Source organism: Pyrus communis, chromosome 6 (assembly GCF_041283825.1).
Source record: "Pyrus communis isolate YQ-2024b chromosome 6, ASM4128382v1, whole genome shotgun sequence".
Taxonomy (NCBI): Eukaryota; Viridiplantae; Streptophyta; class Magnoliopsida; order Rosales; family Rosaceae; genus Pyrus; species Pyrus communis.
Window position 1 is genome coordinate 17,255,968 of NC_142570.1, and position 22,620 is coordinate 17,278,587.

Consider the following 22,620-nt stretch of genomic DNA (forward strand, 5'->3'; position numbering starts at 1 on the left):
AAAGCCGAATAAGCCGTGTGCCCTTCACTCATTTTGTGTTTAAGTTTAACCCCATTGAGCCGTGTTAGCCATGTTCTTTGTTAACCCATATCATCCTCACCTAGCCTAGATTAGGACCATCCGTACCCTTGTTCTTGAAGCATAGTAAATATGAATGAATTCCTTTTGATTAATGTGTTGCAGAAAATAAGTGCGGGGGAAGGATTATTGATGTGAGTTGTTGTGCCATAGGCACGGCTAGAAAAAAAAAAGAAAGAAAGAAAAGGAGTTGAAAAAAAAAAAAGCAAAAAAAGGAGAATGAACTCACAAGTGGTGGTTGTTAAAGAAAGGGTCCAAAAAGTTGAATATGACCCTAAAGTTTTGTGTGACTTCCCCTTGGGTGTTCAAAGTTGATTTTTGCGTTCTAAAAGGAATTCTAAGTGTCTAATTCATTACTTTGCTCGCTAATTCTTTAAGAACCTTTGTTTTCCATATCCCTTCTTTGTTAGCCAAACACCTTTGGCCCCGTTTCAACCCTTATGCTTCAATCTTGATCGCTATGTGTTCAATAATGTGGAGTTTGGAATTGATATGAGCATATGGTGTCAATGGTTCTTGCATCTAAGTAGTAGCATTCCTTTCATGAGATCATACCTAAACATGCTTATTAACTCCAGAAATTGCTTCCTTTGTGATACATATATGTGAGTGTTCGTTTTCATGTTTACATCAATCTTCTCACATGTAACGAGATTAGGGTGTGTAGTTAGAAAATCTGAGTGAAAATTGAGTGCATATCTTGTAAGGAATTGAGCAAATTCTCTAAGGCATGTTACTACATTCAAAACATGGTTTTAAATGCTTAATTGTGAACTAGTATGTGGTGACTATGATTAAGAATGTACTTAAGTGTGAAGATGACTAAAATTTGTGGGATTGATGATTTTTAACATGTCATGTGCATTGGAAATCCCTGAGGCAAATGTTGGAAGGTGTAGGTTGTGTTTTGTTCGTTTTGTCTAAGTTCGTGTTCTTTTGTTGTTTTGTTTTGCTCGAGGACTAGCAAAAGCTAAGTTTGGGGGAATTTGATAGGAGCATATTTAGGCGACTTACTTAGCTTGTTTTCGTGCATTTATATTGTTAATTCCTAGTTGTTTTAGTAGTTTAAGCCATTTTCGTGTGTTTTTAGGTTCATATGGCTAAGGAAGCAAAAAGATGCATTTTGGAGCATTTTGGAGCAAAATTGGACTTGGAATGGATAGCTTATGTTTGGAGCCAAAGTGTTGGACGAAATTGAAGGCCTTGTATGCACTTTAGGACATAAAACAAAGGGCTTAGCCCATTCTCTTCCCAAAACCATCCTAACCCATACATAACCTACCAATTTCAGCCACATGCATCACAAATACACAACCTTGCCGTGCACATCATCCCATTTTCAGCCATCCCACTTCATCATTGCAGCCACCATTCACCCTAGTTGTCACTCACATGCTTTCCCATTCTATAATTCACCCACATGCACTCTTAATCATTCATCCATTTTCTCACATGCACCCAAACAACCAATGTCGTGCACTCCCATCCCATTTTCAGCATTCCCCTTTGCATTTTCAGCTTTCCACCAACCAACCTAGTTGTCATTCCACATGCATTCCCTCTTTAATCATTCCCTCCTAGCTGCCATTCACATGCTCTCCCATCCATTCTCTCCCTATAAAACCATGCAATGCATTCATACACAAAAATTCCAATTCACCACAAAACAATCACACAACACACCATCACAAACACAACCTTTGTGCCGTGCATCCCTTTCCATTTTCTGCAGTTTTTCTCCTCCATTACAGCCACTCCAACCATTCCCCATCCCTCCAAAACACTTCACACCACCCCAAAACCTATCCTTAGACCTTGTGCCGCAACAAAGAGGAAGAGAAGAGGGCCTAAACGTTCATACAATTCAAGTTTGAGTTGTTGGAATGTTTAGGTGTTTCTTTGATTTCAATGTTTAATTTCAATTCTCTTTGTCTTGTACGTATGAGGAACTAAACCCCCTTTAGCTAGGGGGTGATTCGAAACCATGTTTATGCTTGCAATATGAATTGATTACCTTTGGTTGGAATTTCATAAGTTGTGGATTCAATTTGTTTAACCGTTTGATTGATAACTTATTTATGTATGTTTATTGAGAGTGCACGCTTAATTTTCATGCATGAATATGACGCTAGAATATAAGTGAGTTTCACCTAATAGTTATGAACTTATATTCACAAGTAGTGGAGGTTGCTTATAAACAATCGCGTTAAATGAATTCTTGGCACTAGTTTCATGCTCATCATAGTAACGAAGGCCTCGTCAACACTTATAAGTTTCATGATGCTTAATGATCTTTGATTGTATCTTTATTGTGCTTTTCACGTAAAGGACTTTTGGAGAATGTTGTGAATTGCGTTGCGCAAACCCATCCAATTCATTAACTTAAGGAGAACTTGACGGTTAATTTAAGCGGACCTAATTAACCCGGGGTGTTGAGTTTCATAATTTATCGAAAGACCAACTGAAAATCATCTTGTATGCAAGTGTAACATGTGTGGATAAGAACCTTCTAGCTAGCATTCCATCCATATTTTCATCACATTCATATTTACATTTTGCCCTTAATTACAATTTGTGCATTTTAGTTAACTTCATCAAACACTCAATCCCCCCATATTTTGTTGAGTCTTAGTCATTCGTATTTGTTTTATTTTGTGTTTTTGAGTCAATTCAATGTAGATTAGCACCCCTAGTTAATCCTCGGTTAGAACAATCCCTACTTACATCATTACTACAATTGTCACAAATAGGGTTTAATTTGTGTGTCACATAAGTTTCGCATCAACACTTTAGCATTAAGGAAGCTCTACGATTGCCAAAGAAGATGCGAAGAGCACTAGCAGCAGTCTTGGCAAGTCTCGACGACCATGAGGTACAAGAAAGCAAGGACGAGGGCTTGGAGCTTCGGCCACATGTTGTGTCGCCTATGACGTAATTAACTTCACTGACGAAGACTTACTGCTGGGATCAAAGCCTCACAACCGCCCTCTCTTCGTCTCGGGGTACGTAAGGGAGCACAAAGTCAACCGTATGCTTGTGGATGACGGATCAACCATAAACATCATGCCAAAGTCAACAATGACAACAATTGGCATCAAAGTGGCTGAACTATCCCTAAGCCTTATGTTGATCCAAGGTTTTAACCAAGGAGGACAAAAAGCGATGAGCATGATCCGAGTGGAGAAGACCATTGGCGAACTCAAATCAAGCACGATATTCCATGTGATTGATGTAAGAACTTCCTATAGCTTGCTTTTAGGAAGGCCTTGGATCTATGGGAATAGAGCAGTGCCATCAACCCTCCACCAATGCTTAAAATTCTACCAGGAAGGATACCAAGCCATTCATCGAAGTTGAATCACACTTCGTAGACGCCAAGTTCTACATGGATGAAGATATAGTGCCCAAAGTTCTTCCAAAATAGATCAAATCCACGGGCAAAGCAGCACCTAAAAAACAGGAGTGGCAAGTCATGCCCAAGAAGCAAGAAGGAAAAGTCGTGCCTTCTTCAAGCAAAAACAATGATGAGTCTGCTAAACCTGCAATGACCAAAGGGAGTAGGACGCCTACCAAAGGACCAAACACACCCGTCTTTCGATACATCCCGATGTTAAAAAGAAAGAATTGTCAATCTCTGTTTGAAATTAGAGCAAGCAAACCCGACACATAGCTGTAGAAGGATAATGTAAAGTTACTCAAGACAAATGCAGTTTTGCGTCTAACATAGCTAAGCAATGCTAATGTAGCAAGACTACCTCAAGGCTTCCTAAAAGCTCTGCTGAAGGGGGTGGAACCAAGCTTTCTTCCAACTAAAAAGATCGAAGAATGTTTTGATCCAAACTCCTACAAACTCATGTCAAAGGTTGGGTACGACTTCGCTTCCTCTTTGAATCCTGGAAAGAAGGTTTCAAACACCGTCAATGACAAAGAACACAACCTCACCAAGACTTAAAAGAAGTTGAAGGAGCATGGTTACGGAGTTTACAACAACAAAGCTGGACTCGGCTTCACACCAAAAGCACCTGTGAAGATTTCAAGCAAAGCGAAAAACGCTAGCACTCAACACATCAGCGTGAGCATTGAACAAGATCAAGAAAAGCTTAAGTTTGCCCTTCAGACGTCAGTTTTCTATAGGATGAATCATTCAAGGCCCAAAATTTCAGCACTTAATCGCATTAGTAGTCAAGACCAAACCTCCGTTTTTAAAAGGCTTAACGCGTTAACATCCCAAAGCTCTGTTTTCGAAAGGTTGTCAAAACCTAAGAAACAAAGCAACATGCTATCTCTTCTCCACACCGGTCAGCTTTGGAAAGAGTTGAAGATAATAAGAAACCTTATAGAAAATGGAAGACAATGCCAAAGGAATAAAAGCTCGACGGGCTAGCAGAAAAAGGTGACATTCGAAGCTCGATTCCTTCAAGGATGAAGTGACAAGCAATCTTAGAGGTTGACACAAATGGATCACTGAAAGTAAGAAGGTGTACTATTATCCATACTAGACAATCTTCATGCCAACAAACTCGAGAGGATAACACTGAAGAGGAGGTCCAAGATGTCTTCCACATCATGATCGAAGAAGGCAAAGAAGACAAAATCATCGAGAAAGATGTTACTGCTGTGCCACCACATCTCGAAGATAGGGGCAAGCCACGGTTGATGATCTCAAAAAACTCAACTTAGGCATAAGCGAAGAATCGAAGCCTATATTCGTAAGTGCACTATTAAGTGCGGACGAGATAGAGGAGTATAACCAGTTGCTATTAGAGTATAAAGACATTTTTGCTTGGACCTACAAAGAAATGCCTAGCCTTGACCTTATCATCGCTGTGCATCATCTTGTAGTCAAGCTTGGAACATGACCGATAAAGCAAACTCAAAGACGTTATCGATCTGAGCTCATCCTATAAATTGAGGCCGAGATTGACAAGCTAATCGAAGCAGGCTTCATTTGAGAGGTGCAGTACCCTAAGTGGATCTCCAACATCGTTATTGTCCTTAAGAAATCTGGACAAATACGTGTTTGCATAGACTTCCGAGACCTCAACGATGCTTGCCCAAAGGATGATTTCCCTTTGCCAATCATCAAAATCATCAAAATCATGATTTCCCTTTGGTCTGAAGAACACTGGAGCTACTTATCAATGCGCAATGCAGAAAATCTTCAATGACATGCTACACAAAAACGTAGAATGTTACGTAGATGATGTGGCAGTCAAGATGAACCCATTAAAGTGTGCATTTGGCATCACCGCTGGAAAGTTCCTCGACTCCATTGTCAAACACTGTGGCAATGAAGTGGACCAATCAAAGATCAAGACCATTCTAAGCATGCCTGAGCCAAGAAACCTGCACGAGTTGAAAAGTCTACAAGGACGGCTAGCCTTCATCAGACGCTTCATCTCCAACCTTACAGGGCGTTGTCAACTGTTCAGCCGACTTATGAAGAAAGATGTTCCGTTCGTATAGGATGAAGCATGCCACAATGCTTTTGAAAGAATAAAAAAGTATTTATCAAGTCCACCTGTGCCTGGGAAACCATTCATATTGTACATCACTGTTTAGGAAAGTTCAGTTAGAGCGCTCTTAGCATAAGAAAATGAATCCCAAAAAGAATGAGCATTTTATTACCTTAGTCGAACTCTCACTAGCGCTGAGTTGAGCTACTCCCCAATAGAAAAGATGTGCCTTGCCTTAGTGTTCGCCATCCAGAAACTCAGGCATTACATGCATGCTTACACCATCCACCTAGTTGCTAATGCTGACCCTGTCAAATACGTCATGTCCAAACCAGTCTTGATAGGGCGACTCGCTAAATGGGCATTACTTCTTAATTAGTATGAGATCATCTACGTTCCAGCTAAAGCTATCAAAGGATAAGCGCTAGCAAACTTCTTTGCCGATCACCCAATCCCAGCTGATTGGAAAATCTCAGACGACTTGCCTGACAAAGAGGTGTTCTACATCGACATTTTTTCGACATGGACGATGTTCTTCGATAAATCTGCACAAGTAGACAGAGTGGGGGCAGGAGTAGTATTCATGTCGCCACACAGGTAAATACTACCTTATTCCTTCCAACTAAGCGAACTATGCTCTAACAACGTCCCTGAGTACCAACCACTGATCATCGGGCTCCAAATGGCGATCAACGTAGAAATCACAACCCTTGAGGTCTATGGCTACTCCAAGCTCATAATCAATCAACTTTTAACTGAATATGAGGTGAGGATGATCTCGTCCCATACTTACGGCTAACAACTCAACTGCTACAAAAGTTCGAGGCCGTGACACTAGAACATGTATCAAGAAAGGAAAATCAAACGGCAGACGCTTTCTCCAATATAGCCTCGAGTATGACACTAGGGGAAGATGAAGCTGCAGACGTGCTAGTTTGCAAAAGATAGGTAATCTCGCTCGTTACTGAAATGCTACTGGATGATACAAATGTCATCTCAATATTTCCAGTCAACGCTGAAGGGTGGAGATAACCGTTGATCGACTACTTGGAGCATGGAAAGCTTCCACATGATCTTAGACACCGTTCTGAAATACGTCGATGAGCACCTTGCTTCCTTTACTACAAAGGAACACTCTACCGACGCTCTTTTGAAAGAGTGCTCCTGACATGCCAAGGTGAGGAAGAAGTCAATCAAGCCATGGAAGAAGCATACTCAGGTGTGTGTGAGGCGTATCAGTATGGACCAAAGCTACATTTCCAGCTCAAAATGTGCCAAGCCTACCAATTCCACGCCAACTTCATACATCAACTGCTTAAACCATTACACCCTACATCTGCTTCATGGCCGTTCGATGCATGGGGATTGGACGTTGTAGGACAAAGTACGCCAAATTTGTCTGCAAGAGAAGCTTACATCCTAGCTACAATATATTACTTCTCCAAGTGGGTTGAAGCCATACCTTTAGAGGAATTCAAGAAGGAAACTGTTGTCCGCTTCATGAAGGAGCATATCATCCACCGATATGGTGTGCCTCGCTACATCATCACTGACAATGGAAAACAGTTCTCTAATCGACTCATGGAAGAGCTCTGCGAGAAATACAAATTCAAACAGCACAAGTTTTCCATGTATCATGCTCTGGCCAATGGTCTTGCAGAAGCATTCAACGAAACATTATGCAACCTCCAGAAGAAAGTGATCGGCCGAACAAAGAGAGATTGGCACAAAATAATAAGCGAAGCATTTTGGGCATATAGGACGACACATAGGACTCCTACCTAAGCTACGCCTTATTCTCCCGTGCATAGCGTGGAAGTTGTCCTACCGCTCGAAAGTCAAATCCCCTTACTAAGGATGACTATATAAGAAGGCTTGACTAATGAAGAGAATGCAAAGTTACGTCTTCAAGAGCTGGAAGCACTGGATGAGAGAAGGCTCAAAGCTCAGCAACACTTGTAGTGTTATGAAGCACGACTCTCCAAGGATTTCAATAGGAAAATTTACCCTCGTTCTTTTCAATTGGGAGATCTCGTCCTTGCATTGCGTAGGCCTATCATCACAACTCATAAGACAAAAAACAAGTTCACATCAAAATGGGATGGACCTTACATAATACAAAAAGTTTACACCAACGGCGCCTACTTAATCATGGTGGAAGACGGATTGAAGATTGGCCCCATCAATGGCAGATTCTTGAAGTGCTACTATCCCTAAAATAAACACATCATGCTTCTACCCAGTAAGAGCATAAACTGCGTACGATACACAAAAAAAAATTAATATATATATATATATATATATGCCAAAAACACACACACACACACACACACACACACATATATATATATATATATATATGTATTTGAACTATGTTATGACTTGATCTCTTCTTTGGAAGAGTACGTAAGCAGCTCGAACATTTAACTTCGAGTTCAGTCACATCAAAATAAAAAATAAGGTTTTATTAAAGGCTCGACTAATGAAAGTCAATGTTAATATATATATATATATATATATGTTCTTTGTCAAAAAAAAAAAAAATTGTATACATGTTAGAGGGGGTCTTTCTACACTGAAGACCCATGTCGAATCAAAGAAAACAGAAGTTGAGATCTTTAAAAAGAGGAGCCCAAATGCCAAGCCTATCCCTTCTCAAACACATAATTGTTTTGAGCTTGCTGTGCAAGGAGCTCTGCTTCTTCTCCATCCAGGCTTAGGCCCGGCTCTTAAAGCCTAATCTGCGTCTTTTCCTCCATTCGTTCCTTTGACTTCAACTCACCACACACCTCGGGCCTACCTTTCAAAACATAGGTCATAGCCCATTCTTCCAGCCCACTTTCCTCGTCAATGTCTTCACTGAAAAGAAGACCTTCAGCTAGCATCAAATGAAGTAACCCACTTTCAGCAATCTCTTGGGCTGCGCAGCCAACGGCGGGCAAGCAGTTGCTGGGAGTAGCTGTCCCCATTTTTCTTCTCTAAGATTAGGTTCTTCCCCCAGAACCTCTTCCTCCCCTATAATTTGATCAGGTTCGTCATTCGTATCTCCTTCAATATGACTTGCTGCGACACCAACTTCTCCACCTCATCGTTGAGAAACGCTAACAAGGAGCGTGGACATGGCTTCAAAGATGCTTAACGGAGCAATGAGGCTGCCAAGGTAGTTAACATATGAGGTGACAGCTGCGATGGATGTGAATGAGGCTGCATAGCCAGCCAAGGGCGACATGGATTTGCTGAGGATCTTTTCTTGGTCAGAGCTCCACAAGGTTTTTAGAGAAAATGGTATATATGCTCTCGTCTTCTCTCGTATGCTCTCATCTCATTCCGCGACTTGATCAAGCTCATCAAAATCTTCCATCTGCACACTATGCGTTTCTCATTCGACGTCTCTATCACCGGTTGCTTGCACACTCACAGACTTTCGGAAGCTTTGAGCTCTTGGAATCCTGTTCCTCAACGATTTCAAATCCATCATCCTCCGTTAGATTTCAGTCAACAAAGACGTCCACCATATCGGAAACTCCACGACACTCACCGTACTTTGCTTAGACCCTTCAAATATATTCTTCGAACTTTTGGCTGTGTTTTGTGGTACAAACGACAAGGACCGGTACAGATCGATCTTCTACCACTGTCGGTTGGATGATGATTTGATGAGGGCTAAGAAATTGATGGATCTGCAGGTGGACGATGGTGTTTGTTTCTCGTGCTTCCTCTTATTCCTAGATTGCGGCTGCTTCACCTTTTTCTTTACATGGCACAACGGCATCTCGTCATCTTTTCCTCTAAAATGGCAGTAAGAACAACATTTTTTAGCTCTTGTTCTGGATCCAAAAGGTCTTGCTCTTTAGCAATAACAACTGCCAATAACCTCGATCTCGTCACTCTGGCCGCCATGATTAAAATTGGCGAAGAACTTCAGTAATTGCTATTAAACGACTAGTTGGTCGTGAAGCTCGACGCCTTGCATCACCTCAAGCTTATCATTCTAGCCACCATGATCAAAATTAGCGAAGAGTTTCAATGATCGCTGTCAAACGACTAACCTATCGTGAAGCTTGACGCCTTACACTCTACCTCAAGCTCCAGCTACTTCTGCACCTCCGCCATGGCTGCTACCTTTGAATGTGATTAACAAAACCAAAGTTTGTCAACTCATATATACTTGCCTCTTTTGCTTTGCTGCTGCCTTTGAATGTGATTAACAAAACCAAAGTTTGTCAACTCACACCTACTTGCATCCTTGCTTCGTGCTTAGCTTCCCACTACTCCAAGCTCCTCTACATTTCTCCCTACACCATGTAGGGATACATAGAATGGAAAGGGAAGGTGTTGGCCAACAAAAAAAAAAAAACATAATAAAAAAAAAATATACATACATACATATATATATATATATGTAAAGGCTTTAGGAATGGTGCACAGCACCATGTGACAGGTTTTGGGTGGGATTAAGCTGCAAGACAAAGGTACGTGTTCAAAAGCGACCTATTAACACATTTGACATGAGTTCCCGTGTGCCAATTCAAAGGTGAAGCTCACATTTTTCTAAAGAGGAATGATATCCTATGCAAATTCAAACACCCATCAAGGAACCCAGCCGTGCCATCTTGAAACCACTCACAATTACATGCTCCTATTAGCAAGTCAAGAAGAAAAAAAGAAAAGGGCCAATGGCAACATAATTATTGAAAAGTAGAAAGTAGAGGAAGGATGGTGCATCAGGCACTAAAAATAAATAATAAATAAATAAAAAGGGAAGTAACACACCTTAGTGAAATATATGCTTTATGGTATTTAGCACAATACATTGAATGAAATGAAGCATGTCTATTGATATCTTCGAGAAATTACAAATACAAAAAAAAATAAAAAAAATAAAAAAAAACAAAAAAGAGAAAAAAACAAAAAAGAAAAAGAGGAAAGAAAGCGAAGCCTTCACAAAAGTTGCTTACGTACCGTCACAGTACTTGGCGGAACTCCAGGAAGAAGAGGCAATAAAGTTTGATTATTCAAAGCCTCAATACTTGGTCGAACTCCAGATGACGAAGTCAAAATGTGCCTATGGAGTACAGCCACAAACCTCTGATGGTCACTTTGAATTCGACCTTCGAAGTCCTGCAGCTGATCAAGCTTTCTCTTCATGCTCGTCGAATAATTGTTTGCAAGTATGTGCCAATCTCTATTCTCGTACTTGAGCTGTCTGATCTTTTGTTTAAGATTTGCAACGTTGGTCGTCAATGATTCAACTTGGTAAGTTTGAGCAAGTAGACGTTGACCCATATTAGACACAGAGCCCGCGTACTGGACACTAAGAACCAGGGAGTCTTGGACAACCATCTCATCAGACCATCTTGAAAGTAGCCTATTATCTCTAGGAGTAAGGAAATTCTTAGCTATTACCGTAGTCGTTGTTGCATCCCTCATCACGGAGTCTTCAACTGTAAGAACGTCATTCGAACATAAGAAGGATGGGCGCCATATATTACCCTGACGCGGTGCTCCTGTATCGCTTCCAAGACTCAAATCTAAGCAAATGTTAGACGGGTAGGCCATTTTCAAAAAAAAAAAAAATGGTAAAAGAAAAAGGTTGGATGGAGTAAAATCTCAGAAATACACCAGAGACAATTTTCACAAGCGGGCAATCTTCAAAGTATGCATGTTGGATGTGATCGATACCTCTATAAAAGGAGAGGCAACGTAGCCACCAATTCAAAAATCGAAGAAACACCGCTCTCAGAATTTCAAAAGCCTGATTTTCCTACATAAAATCCATCAACACTTTTCAGAACACGTGCAACTTTGTCAAAGATCTCTGACAAAGATGAAAACGCGTGAAATTCACTATTCCAACTACAACACTTTTGCCGACAAGCGTGGGTGACAAGGCCGCACCCGTACCACTACTTGCTATTGGAAAATCCCTATATATGTCAACCTTCATCCTCTATGGCAAGATACACTTCCAAAACACCTGACTCTTATTCCTTGCCAAGACACACTTCCAAAATCCCTATATATGTCAACCTTCATCCTCCTTTCCCCCTTGAAAACATCTCTTCAACCAGGTCACACCAGAGCAAACGTATCTTATATCATCAGGGCTGAAAGCAAAAGTATCTCATAGCATGCCTTCTCCCTGCCTTTTTCTTTGTTCTTGTTGTTCCCTGCAGGACAAGGAGAAAGAGAGTGATCAATCGGCACTTGGAATCAAGCTTCCCGTCAGGAACCGACTACCTGGATCCCCTTCCCTGATTGCTTACCTAGCATCGCTTTCGAGTACTCATCTTTAACTGCTGATGTACTTCCAGATAAGATATCAAATGCATGGAGAATAGATAAGGCAAACAAAAATGACACATTGAAGCATGTGGAGACAAGCTCAACAAATATATGTGTTGATTCATCCGCTACTTCTTCAAAAGAAAAAGTATCTCACATCATCAAGGTTGAAAGCAAAGGTATCTCATATCATGTTTTTTCCCTGTCTTTTCTTTTGCCCTTGCTCTTGCTTGGAAGACAAGGAGAAAGAAAGCAATAAGTCAGAACCTGAAATCAAACTTCCAATTTGGAACTAATTTTCCGAAACCTTTGCCTGGTTGCTTACCTAGCATTGCTCTCGAGTGCTTGTCTTCAACTGTTGGTAGGTCTCGAATTACCTCAACGGATACTCCAAGGACAGTTGATATGATGTTGGCTCTTTACATTGAAGCTACCAAGCATGGATGAGTTTCTAAGAAGTGATGCTCTAAAGGATCATTTAAATGCAAAAGGTTGCGCACCACTTCTACTATGCAAAAGAAACAAGAAAAGCAGAGTGCAACATAATGACCTGTAACAAATCACTATAGCACAATGCACTTCTCTACATAACCATATAATCCAGACGGATGAGTCTAAATCAAATCCAAGCTCGACATCGTTGCTCTAATCAAAGAGCTCGAGAACCCTCGATGGCCCTTGAAGAAATCATAAGTTCGATTCAAGGGTGGTGGACACTTGGTGCAAGTCTAGCAGAAGAAACCCTTCAGCCCAGTTCAAGAATAAGCATGTGGAAAGTCAACAATTGGAGGAAACTAGAAAATCCTCCAACCCAGTACAAGATCAAAGATATGGAAAGTCAACAAGTGCAATGAAATACATGCCGATTCATCCACTACCAAAGCCAAAGATCATATACCACGTGAAGCTCCTTGTGGTCCAATTTCATTCAAGATCAAGCCTCAACGACCCTTGAAGAAATTGCAAACAAAATTCAAGAACAAGCCTCAACGACACTTGAAGAAAACTTTCAGCCTAATTCAAAATCAAGTCTTAGTGGCTCTTGAAGAAATTTCCAGTCCATTTCAAGATCAAGCCTTGAAGGCCCTTGGATCGACATCTACATTAAGGGACTTCAAAGTGCATCTCCTACACGTGACAAGCACATGTATACAATGTGCCTTGAAGTGGGTGCATTTGTAGACATCAAAATTTCGGTGAAATAAATGTTGACCAATGCATTAAAATTACAACCTCCATTCATTTCACCTACATCATACACTTACTTCCTCTACAACCTCCACTTATTTCACCTACATTATCCACTTACTTCACCTACAATCTCCACTCATTTCACCTACATCATACACTTACTTCACCTACAACCTCCACTCATTTCACCTACATCATCCACTTATTTCACCAAAAAAGAAAGGATGGTGGTGGTTCATCCTCAAAGTCTATAAATAGGCTTGTCCATCAAGGGATCAGAGGGGGAATTAACACATACATTTCTCTACTCCCAAATTGGAAGAGAATTCCCAAACCCTTGAAGCTATGAAACTCTAAAGCTTTGAAGCATCCAACCGCCCAAATTCCCAAGAATCCAGAAGGATCAAGAAAGCTCTCTTCGTTCTTCATCAAATCCTCGAAGAAACCCACATAACTATTCATCAAGATCAGACCCCGAAGGCCTTTGAAGATCTGTTCATCATTCATCAAGATCAAGCCCCAAAGGTCCTTGAAGATACGTTCATCCTCATTCATCAAGATCAAGCCCCGAAGGCCCTTGAAGATCCGTTCATCCTCGTTCATCTTAAGATCAAGCCCTAACGGCCCTTTGGATTGACAACCCATCCACAAATCTACACCTTACGAAGATAGAATCAGACAATCAAATTGTAAAAGAGATTGTAACCCCAAAATTAATACAAAATATTATTTTGTACACGTGTGCTTATCTCGTTCATCGCATGAATAATCGTTGTTATAGCTACGTACCATGATTATAAGATATGGCAAATGGACGTGAAGACGGCCTTTTTGTATGACGACCTAGAGGAAGAGCTCTATATGACTCAACCCGAAGGTTTCATGTCCAAGTCTGAAAAAGACTAAGGTATGCAAGCTTCAGAGGTCCATTTATGGACTTAAGCAAGCCTCTAAGAGCTGGAACATTTGTTTTGACACTGAAATTAAATCGTTTGGTTTTACTCAAAACGAAGACAACAATTGTGTTTATCAAAAGGTCATTGGGGATGCAGTTGTATTCCTAGTCTTATATGTAGATGACATATTACTATTCGGGAATGACACTGCAGTGCTTTCTTCTGTAAAAGTATGGTTGTCCAAAACCTTCCATATAAAAGATTTGGGAAATGCATCTTATGTATTGGGGATAAAGCTCTATCATGATAAATCTAGAAAATTAATTGGATTATCCCAATCTATGTATATAGATAAGGTGCTAAGTAGGTTCCAAATGGAATAATCTAAGAAAGGTCTTCTTTTAGTGAGACATGGAATTCACCTTTCTAAGTCCTTGAGACCGAAAACTCCTAAAGAAATATGGCAGATGAGTAGGACTCGTTATGCTTCTGTGATAAGAAGTCTCATGTATGCCATGATATGCACAAGGCCTGATATCACATATGCTTTGAGCATTACTAGTTGATATCAATCTAACCCAGGATCAGAACATCGAGTAGCTGTTAAGACGGTCCTTAAGTACTTAAAGAAGAACTAAAGACATGTTCTTCATTTATAGAGGAGTGAAGAGTTGCGAGTGGAAGCCTATACAGACGCAGATTTCCAATCTGACGTTGATGATAGAAGTTCCAACTTCGGGTATGTGTTCACTTTGAATAGTATGGCTGTCAGCTGGAAAAGAAAGAAACAAGATGTAGTTAATGATTCACGACGGAGGCAGAATATGTCACTGTAGCTGAAGTCGGCAAAGAAGCGTTCTAGATGAAGAAGTTCATCACTGAACTTAGAGTAGTTCCAGCCATTACATCACCAGTAACTTTGTACTATGATAATAGTGGGCGATATCTCAAGCCAAGGAACCCAAGGCTTATAAAAAGAACAAGCATTTTGACAAACGCTTTAATATCATTAGAAGATATGTTGTCGAAGGGAAAGTCAACATCCTCAAGGTTGCCTTAGCCGATAACATAGCAGATCTACTAACGAAGCTAATGTCTCAAATCCAACTTGATCGCCATATGGAAAAGATGGGTATCAGATACATAGGAAGGTAGCTTTGAGTGCAAGTGGGAGATTGTTGGAAGTATGCCCACAAAGCCACTCATTTGATGTAATAGATTTTGGAATACTTATTGTGTTAAACTATTATATTGTTGGAAGTATGCCCACAAAGCCACTCATTTGATGAGAGCAAATATTGTTAATCAATATTTATTGTATTACGTGTTTAAGCAATAAGGGAATCCCATGAATGTATTTAATCTAAGAAAGAAGTGATCTAAGTACATTAGATTAATGAGATTTTTCTCTTATGTTCATTCCTGAAACGTTCATAGCCATAGGATTGCCAATTTGGCATTGACAATTAGCTAAGGTTAGTATGTGTTATGTTTACTCAAGCGTAAGTATGACTAGTCTCAAGTCATTTAGTGTTGGACACTGAGACAAACACATAGGTGCTCAAAAGGTAATTGAGTACACTGAACTATGATCAAAAGAGAGTTCGAATAGACATGTCATGTAAGAACTCATAAGTTGCAATATGCAAAGAAGTCATTTGAACTGAGACATCATAGATCTCTAATGGTTAGGTCTTTGATCTTTAATCATGTCAAAGGCATTCCATCGAGAGTGTCCACGGTATTGTTGGGGTCAAGCTATCTAGTCATGTAGGCATATGAATGCACAACAAGGGATCTCTAACCTTCCATGGTGGAGGGAGAATACTCTGAGATATGATTCGGGAGTCTTTGGCCAAAGCATACGAATATGACTTAGGAAGTTTATTCCAAATCATATTCTATTGAATCATATAGAGAAGTATCACATTGGATAATAGACATGGAACAAACTATCACTCAAACATTGTGATTAAGAGTATTGTATTAGAGAATGACAGTATTGCATTGTAATTGTAACTGGATAGGTTCTCCAAGCACTTCTACATAGCTTGGGTAGCCATGACATACTGCTAGGTCTCACTTATGGTTTGTGGAAGCCCTGAAGATTAGCAAACACTAATTTTCATCAAAGGGAGAATTGAAATGTAGTTTCAATTCACAATTGATCGTTAAGATCTTTATAGCCATTCTCTCACTAGGGTTTTCTTGAGTCAAAGAAGAGAAACTTTTTCTCCTTTTTCTTTATAAAGACCAGCCTTCCTAGGGGAGTTTACTAGCATCTAACTTCCTCTGGGTAATCCATTTCATCTCCACACCATCATCCTTGGTGTGGAGACTTAAAGGTACCAAACCCTTGGTATTATCCTCAAGGAGCAAAATGAGCATAAAAAGGGAAGAAAATCACAAGGAAAATCTAAGGATGAGTTTGAAGGGTAATGAATCTCAAAATCCTTTCTTCTTTTTAATGTCGTAAAAAGTCATATGGTTCACCATTCACTAGGCTTTGAAAGTCATGGGTTTTAGAATTGTTTTAGAATGCATGCCTACTTTAAAGTGTTAATAGTTTGCTTATGTATTCAAATGTTCTCACATGTTCTTAGCTAGGACAAAATTTGTCCTTCAGTCCAAGGAATCGGTATGCGTAAATTATCTGAGTTGAATTGCTTATAGTTATCTTATTTTGAAATTATGTCTAACTCAGGAGGAGTATCTTGAAGCATACTCAGTTAATCTTAATGTACTCTTTTTCCTACGATTAGGAGCATTTTTTCCACTGGGCTTGTTCTACCTAATGAGGTTTTGATGAGGCACCCATCCTGGGATGATCAAATTCCATTGAGTTCATAATTTTCATCCTATATGATGTTTGTCTTAGACATTATGCATATTTCTCACTTTTTTGTCCTTAGTCTATAGGTTTTTACCTACCTTAGGTTTTACCATAGCAAGGTTTTGTGAGTTTTACTACCAATGCATACTTTCTTTAATTTGAGACTCACATTCATTCATTGTACCGATGACTTCATGAACTGTTCTACCTCAATTGCTGAAGATCTGATGCAATATTTTGTTTGAGTATTTACACACTCAAGAGGCAGTGTCATATCCTGGCCCGGGCCCCCACCATATCCCTAGCTCCACTCCACCGTAACACAATATTGTCCATTTTAGGCCCCAACCATGCCCTCATGGTTTTGTTTCTGGGAAACTCACATGAGAACTTCCCAGTGGGTCACCCATCCTGGGAATGCTCTCGCCCGAACTTGCTTAACTTCGGAGTTCCTATGAACTCCAAAGCCAGTGAGCTCCCAAAGGGCCTCATGCTAGGTAGAGATGGGAACATATATATAAGGCTTACAAGATCCTCACCCCTGGGCGATGTGGGATCTTACAATCCACCCCCCTTAGGGGCCCTACATCCTCGTTGGCACATTTCCGGCCAGGGATTTGCTCTGATACGGCCCGGGCCCCCACCACATCTCTGGCTCCACTCCACCATAACATGATATTGTCCACTTTGGGCCCCAACCACGCCCTCATGGTTTTGTTTCTAGGAAGTCACACGAGAACTTCCCAGTGGTCATCCATCCTGGGAATGCTCTCGCCTGAACTCGCTTAACTTCGGAGTTCCTATGAACTCATAAGCCAATGAGCTCCCAGAAGGCCTCATGCTAGGTAGAGATGGGAATATACATATAAGGCTTATAGGATCCTCACCCCTGGGTGAAGTGGGATCTTACAGGCAGTGTTGTAGTCATATTTAGAATAGGAATGTGATTGTGTAAATCTTAGTGTATCTAGGGATATCTTGGAATATTCCCTAAGTTAGATATTATCCTATTAGAATTGTAATCCTATTAGGGTGAGGATTTAACCTATCTTACTACTATAAATAAAGGCACAATAGGGATGATACAACACATACATCACAATTAAATTTCTCTCTTATTGCCGCTGGCCTCCCCCCCTCTATTCCCTAAGAATAATTTAGTAAATTAGACCTACAATAATTCTAATATATTTGTGATTGTTTAAATCATAAGTATAGATAAATTAGGAATTTTTCAGATCTAGAAAATCCTTCTTATTAAACCTTGTATTCCAAGTTTCTATTTGGAAAATTTTATTTGAACCCATGTAACCTCTTTCTACACGCAACTTATTCTCTACACCTATATTATTTTTTAATTAAAAAATTAATATCTCTTTAAACCTAAATTTATTACCTAAAGTACTCTCCCAAACCCAATTCAAAATGTAAAGTTATCTTTACACTCATTTATAAAATATGATCTCAAATTGAATTGGATCTAACAGACAAAAAAAAGAAAAAAAGAAAAAAAAAGAGAATCCCCTCATAGCTAACTAGCTTGAATTTGGGTACGCAACAAAATTTTCAATATGTTATTGGCTTATTGAACATTAATAGTTTGAAGAACTAACAGTTCCACTTGAATGTATATCTATCTATACAACATGTATACAAGAACTTTAAAATTACAATTATGACAATCGAGACTAGTTGTTGAACTTTGTTTAACATCAATTTGAAGTGTTGATTTTGAATTCTATATGTACATTTACTGATTCATGAGAGATTGACTCACCACATGCATTTTTGCCAAATAAAATTATGTGCTATTTATTAACAAAAGAAGTGTTGTAAACCCTTTTAATGGTGCATAATTAAATTGAGAATGCTTAAGAGCTCCTTGTTGCTAGTGCATCTAGGGGTCTTAAGTTGACTCATTGCATACCCATTTCTTATGAAATGCTTCAAATTTTCCTTGAAAGCTTCATTCTCCACAATTTAAGGCTCAAGAGCCCGATCGAAATGCTTCTCCTTAAGGCCACATAGCCATGATCCAAAAATGATGCGTCCATTTCTCTACAACACTCACTAATAACTCTCTCAAACTTCTCCTTTGATCTCCCAATATATTATGTAGTGGGCTGGTTGGGACATCAAGTTGGCATGGCTCGTGAAATCGATCATCTCAGCTTTCGACTTTCTCAGTAGTTCAAACCCCTTCTGGACCACCATTTGAACCTTTTCAGTGCTTTTGTCTATGTTTACTGTTAGTATTGATAATGTTTTGTAAAAATGGTGATTTGTTTGTGATGATGTAATTGAAGTCCCTAACCCTAATTTCAATTCCCGTTTCAACTAATAAGTTGCTTCCTTCAGTGATACAGCCATCTTCCCTTGAGCTTAAACCATTACCACTTGAAGTATGTTTTCTTGGGCAAACAAGAGACCTTGCCCGTCATTGTGGCTTCCTCACGGCACAAGAAGAAGACAAATTGGTGAGGGTGCTAAAGGAGTACAAAACAGCCATTGGTTGGACTTTAGCCGATATCAAGGGAATAAGCCCTACTACATGCATGCATCGTATACTCTTGGAGGAGGGGGCTAAACCATCTCGAGAAGCTTAACGCCGACTCAACCCTCCAATGATGGAAATCGTGAGGAAGGAGATTATCAAACTTCTTGATTGTGGCGTGATATATCCCATCTCTGATAGTTGTTGTGTTTTGCCAGTCCAAGTTGTTCCTAAGAAGTTTGGAGTCATAGTGGTGAAGAATGAAGAGAATGAGTTTGTGCCCACACGTATCCAAACAGGTAAGAGAGTTTGCATCGATTATAGGAAGCTAAATGCCACTACAAGGAAAGATCACTTACCTTTGCCATTCATTGATCAAATGCTTGAAAGGTTAGCGGCTCATTCTTTTTATTGTTTTCTTGATGGTTATTCGGGATATAATCAAATTGTTATAGCTCCAGATGAACAAGAAAATGCCACTTTTACTTGTCCTTTTGGTACTTTTGCTTATCGTCGAATGCCCTTTGGTTTGTGCAATGCGCCAGCCACATTTCAAAGATGCATGGTAAGTATATTTTCTGATTATGTTGAGAAGATCATTTAGGTATTCATGGATGATTTTAGTGTTTTTGTTGATTCGTTTGATGATTGTTTGCATAATCTCACTTTAATCTTGAAAAGATGCATTGAAACTAACCTTGTTTTAAATTGGGAAAAATGTCATTTCATGGTAAAAAAAGGCATAGTTTTGGGTCACATAATCTCTGAAAAAGGAATTGAGATTGATAAAAATAGATCTTGTATGCTACTTACCCTCTCCTACTTCGGTGAGAGAGGTTCATTCTTTTCTTGGACATGTAGGATTTTATAGGTGATTTATCAAGGATTTTTCAAAGATTGCACAACCCCTTTGCCATCTCCTTCAAAAGAAAGTGTCATTTGAGTTCAACGAGGAGTATGAGAAGGCATTCAAACACCTCAAGGAGATGCTTACCTCGACACCAATTATAGTTCCACCAGATTGGAGCATACTTTTTGAGCTAATGTGTGATGCATCAGATTATGCAATAGGGACTGTTTTAGGCCAAAGGAAGAACAAGCAACCACATGTCATCTATTATGCATCCCGGACCTTGAATGATGCTCAATTGAACTACTCTACCACTGAAAAAGAACTTCTTGCTGTTGTGTTTGCTTTAGATAAGTTGCGTCGATAGGAGCATATTCATGCGACTTAAATGGCTTGTTCTCGTGCATTTACGTTATGTTTCTTTAGTTATTTTAGTACTTTAAGCTATTTTCGTGTGTTTGTAGGTCCAAAGGGCTTAGGGAGCAAGAAAGTGCATTTTGAGGCTATTTGGAGCATTTTTGGGCATGGATTGGATAGCTTAATCATGGAGCAAAGAGGATAGACGAAATTGAAGCCTTGTATGCTCTTTGGGACATAAAACAAAGGGCCTAGCCCAATCAAACAAATCCTTTGAGCCATGGAAAACCTCTAGCCCAATCAAACAATCCATCAAAGCCATGCAAAACCACCAACACATGCACCCATCACCAAACACTAGCCTTGTGCCATGCATCCCTTATGCCATTTTCAGATTTCCACCAACTAACCTAGTTGTCATTCACATGCATTCCCTTCACATTAACCCACATGCACCCTTTATTCTTCATCATTCCAGCCATGCACATTTAATCATTCAATTCCCAACTCAATGCCGTGCATTCACATGCAATTCCAGCATGCATTCACATGCATTTCCAACACTAAACACAACCATTGCCGTGCCTTCCACACCAATTCCAGCTTTTCTTCATCATTGCAGCCACTTTGCCCTTTTATTTCTGCATTAAACCTATTTCCTTTCCCTAAATTCCAGCCATCCTCCACACCTTTCCAACCTAGCTAACCCTACATGCATTATTCATTCACTCTTCATCATTGCATTCATCACCAAATAACATTCTCCATTGCCGTGAGTTCCCATTTCCTTTCCAGCTTTCCCCTTCATGATTGCAGCTTTCCAAGCTTTCCCCCTTTATCATTAAGCCACATTCACTCCCATTTCTCTCCCCTTAACAATCCTAACCCGTGCATAATTAAAGGACACCATTCAACACACACATGCACCCAAAACACATCCATGCCGTGGCCTACCTTCCATTTCCAGCTTTCACATGCTTTCCTAGCTGTTTTTCCACCACATTCCAGCCACATAAATGCTTAAACAAACAGCCATATACACCTCCATTCCTCCTATAAAAACCCTTGCATTCCCATTACTTAGACACACCTCAAACCAACACAAAAACAGATTCCATTCACCACAACACAACACACAACACACCAACACAAAATCCTCTTTGAGCCGTGCATATTCATTCCATTTTCTGGGCAGTTTTTCTCCTCCATTGGAGCCACTCCAACCATTCCCCACTCCATTCCACATACACCTAAAGCCCTAAACATCTCCTTAGACCTTGTGCTACAACAACGAGGAAGAGAAGAGTGCCTAAACGTTCATACAATTCAAGTTTGAGTTGTTAGAATGTTTAGGTGTTTCTTTGATTTCAATGTTTAAATTCAATTCTCTTTGTTTTGTACGTATGAGGATGGAAGAGAAGAGTGCCTAAACGTTCATACAATTCAAGTTTGAGTTGTTGGAATGTTTAGGTGTTTCTTTGATTTCAAAGTTATGAGGAACTAAACCCCCCTTTAGCTAGGGGGTGATTCAAAACTATGTTTATACTTGCAATATGAATTGATTACTTTCGTTGGAATTTCATAAGTTGTGGATTCAATTCGTTTAACTGTTTGATTGATAACTTATTTATGTATGTTTATTGAGAGTGCACACTTAATTTTCATGCATGAATATGACGCTAGAATATAAGTGAGTTTCACCTAATAGTTACGAACTTATATTCACGAGTAGTGGAGGTTGCTTATAAACAATCGCGTTAAACGAATTCTTGGCATAAGTTTCATGCGTATTCCATAGTAACGAATGCCTCATCAACACTTATAATTTTCATTGAACTTAATGATCTTTGTTGAATGTCTCTATCATGCGTATTCCATAGTTAGGGACTTTGATTAAGAATAATTTGGTTGTAATGCGTATTCCATTCAATCCAATGAATCTAGGGAAATCTGAAAGTTAATTTAAGCGGACCTAATTAACTTGGAGCATTGAGTTTCATAATTTATCGAAAGACCAACCGAAAATCAATCTTGTATGCAAGTGTAACATGTGTGGAGAAGAACCCCTTAGCTATTCCATCATCCATATTTTCATCACATTCATCTTTACTATCTGTTTTAAATTATAATATGTCCGTTTAATTTAATCTCGTCCAACCACAATTCCCCCCCCCTATTTT

General features: G+C 39.6%; 1 protein-coding gene across 1 annotated transcript in view; it reads left to right on the plus strand.

Moving 5' to 3' along the window:
- The window catches only part of LOC148696363 (uncharacterized), a 39,139-nt gene that overhangs the window by 8,299 nt on the left and 8,220 nt on the right, over positions 1-22,620 (plus strand). The gene's annotated exons all lie outside the window — the stretch shown is intronic.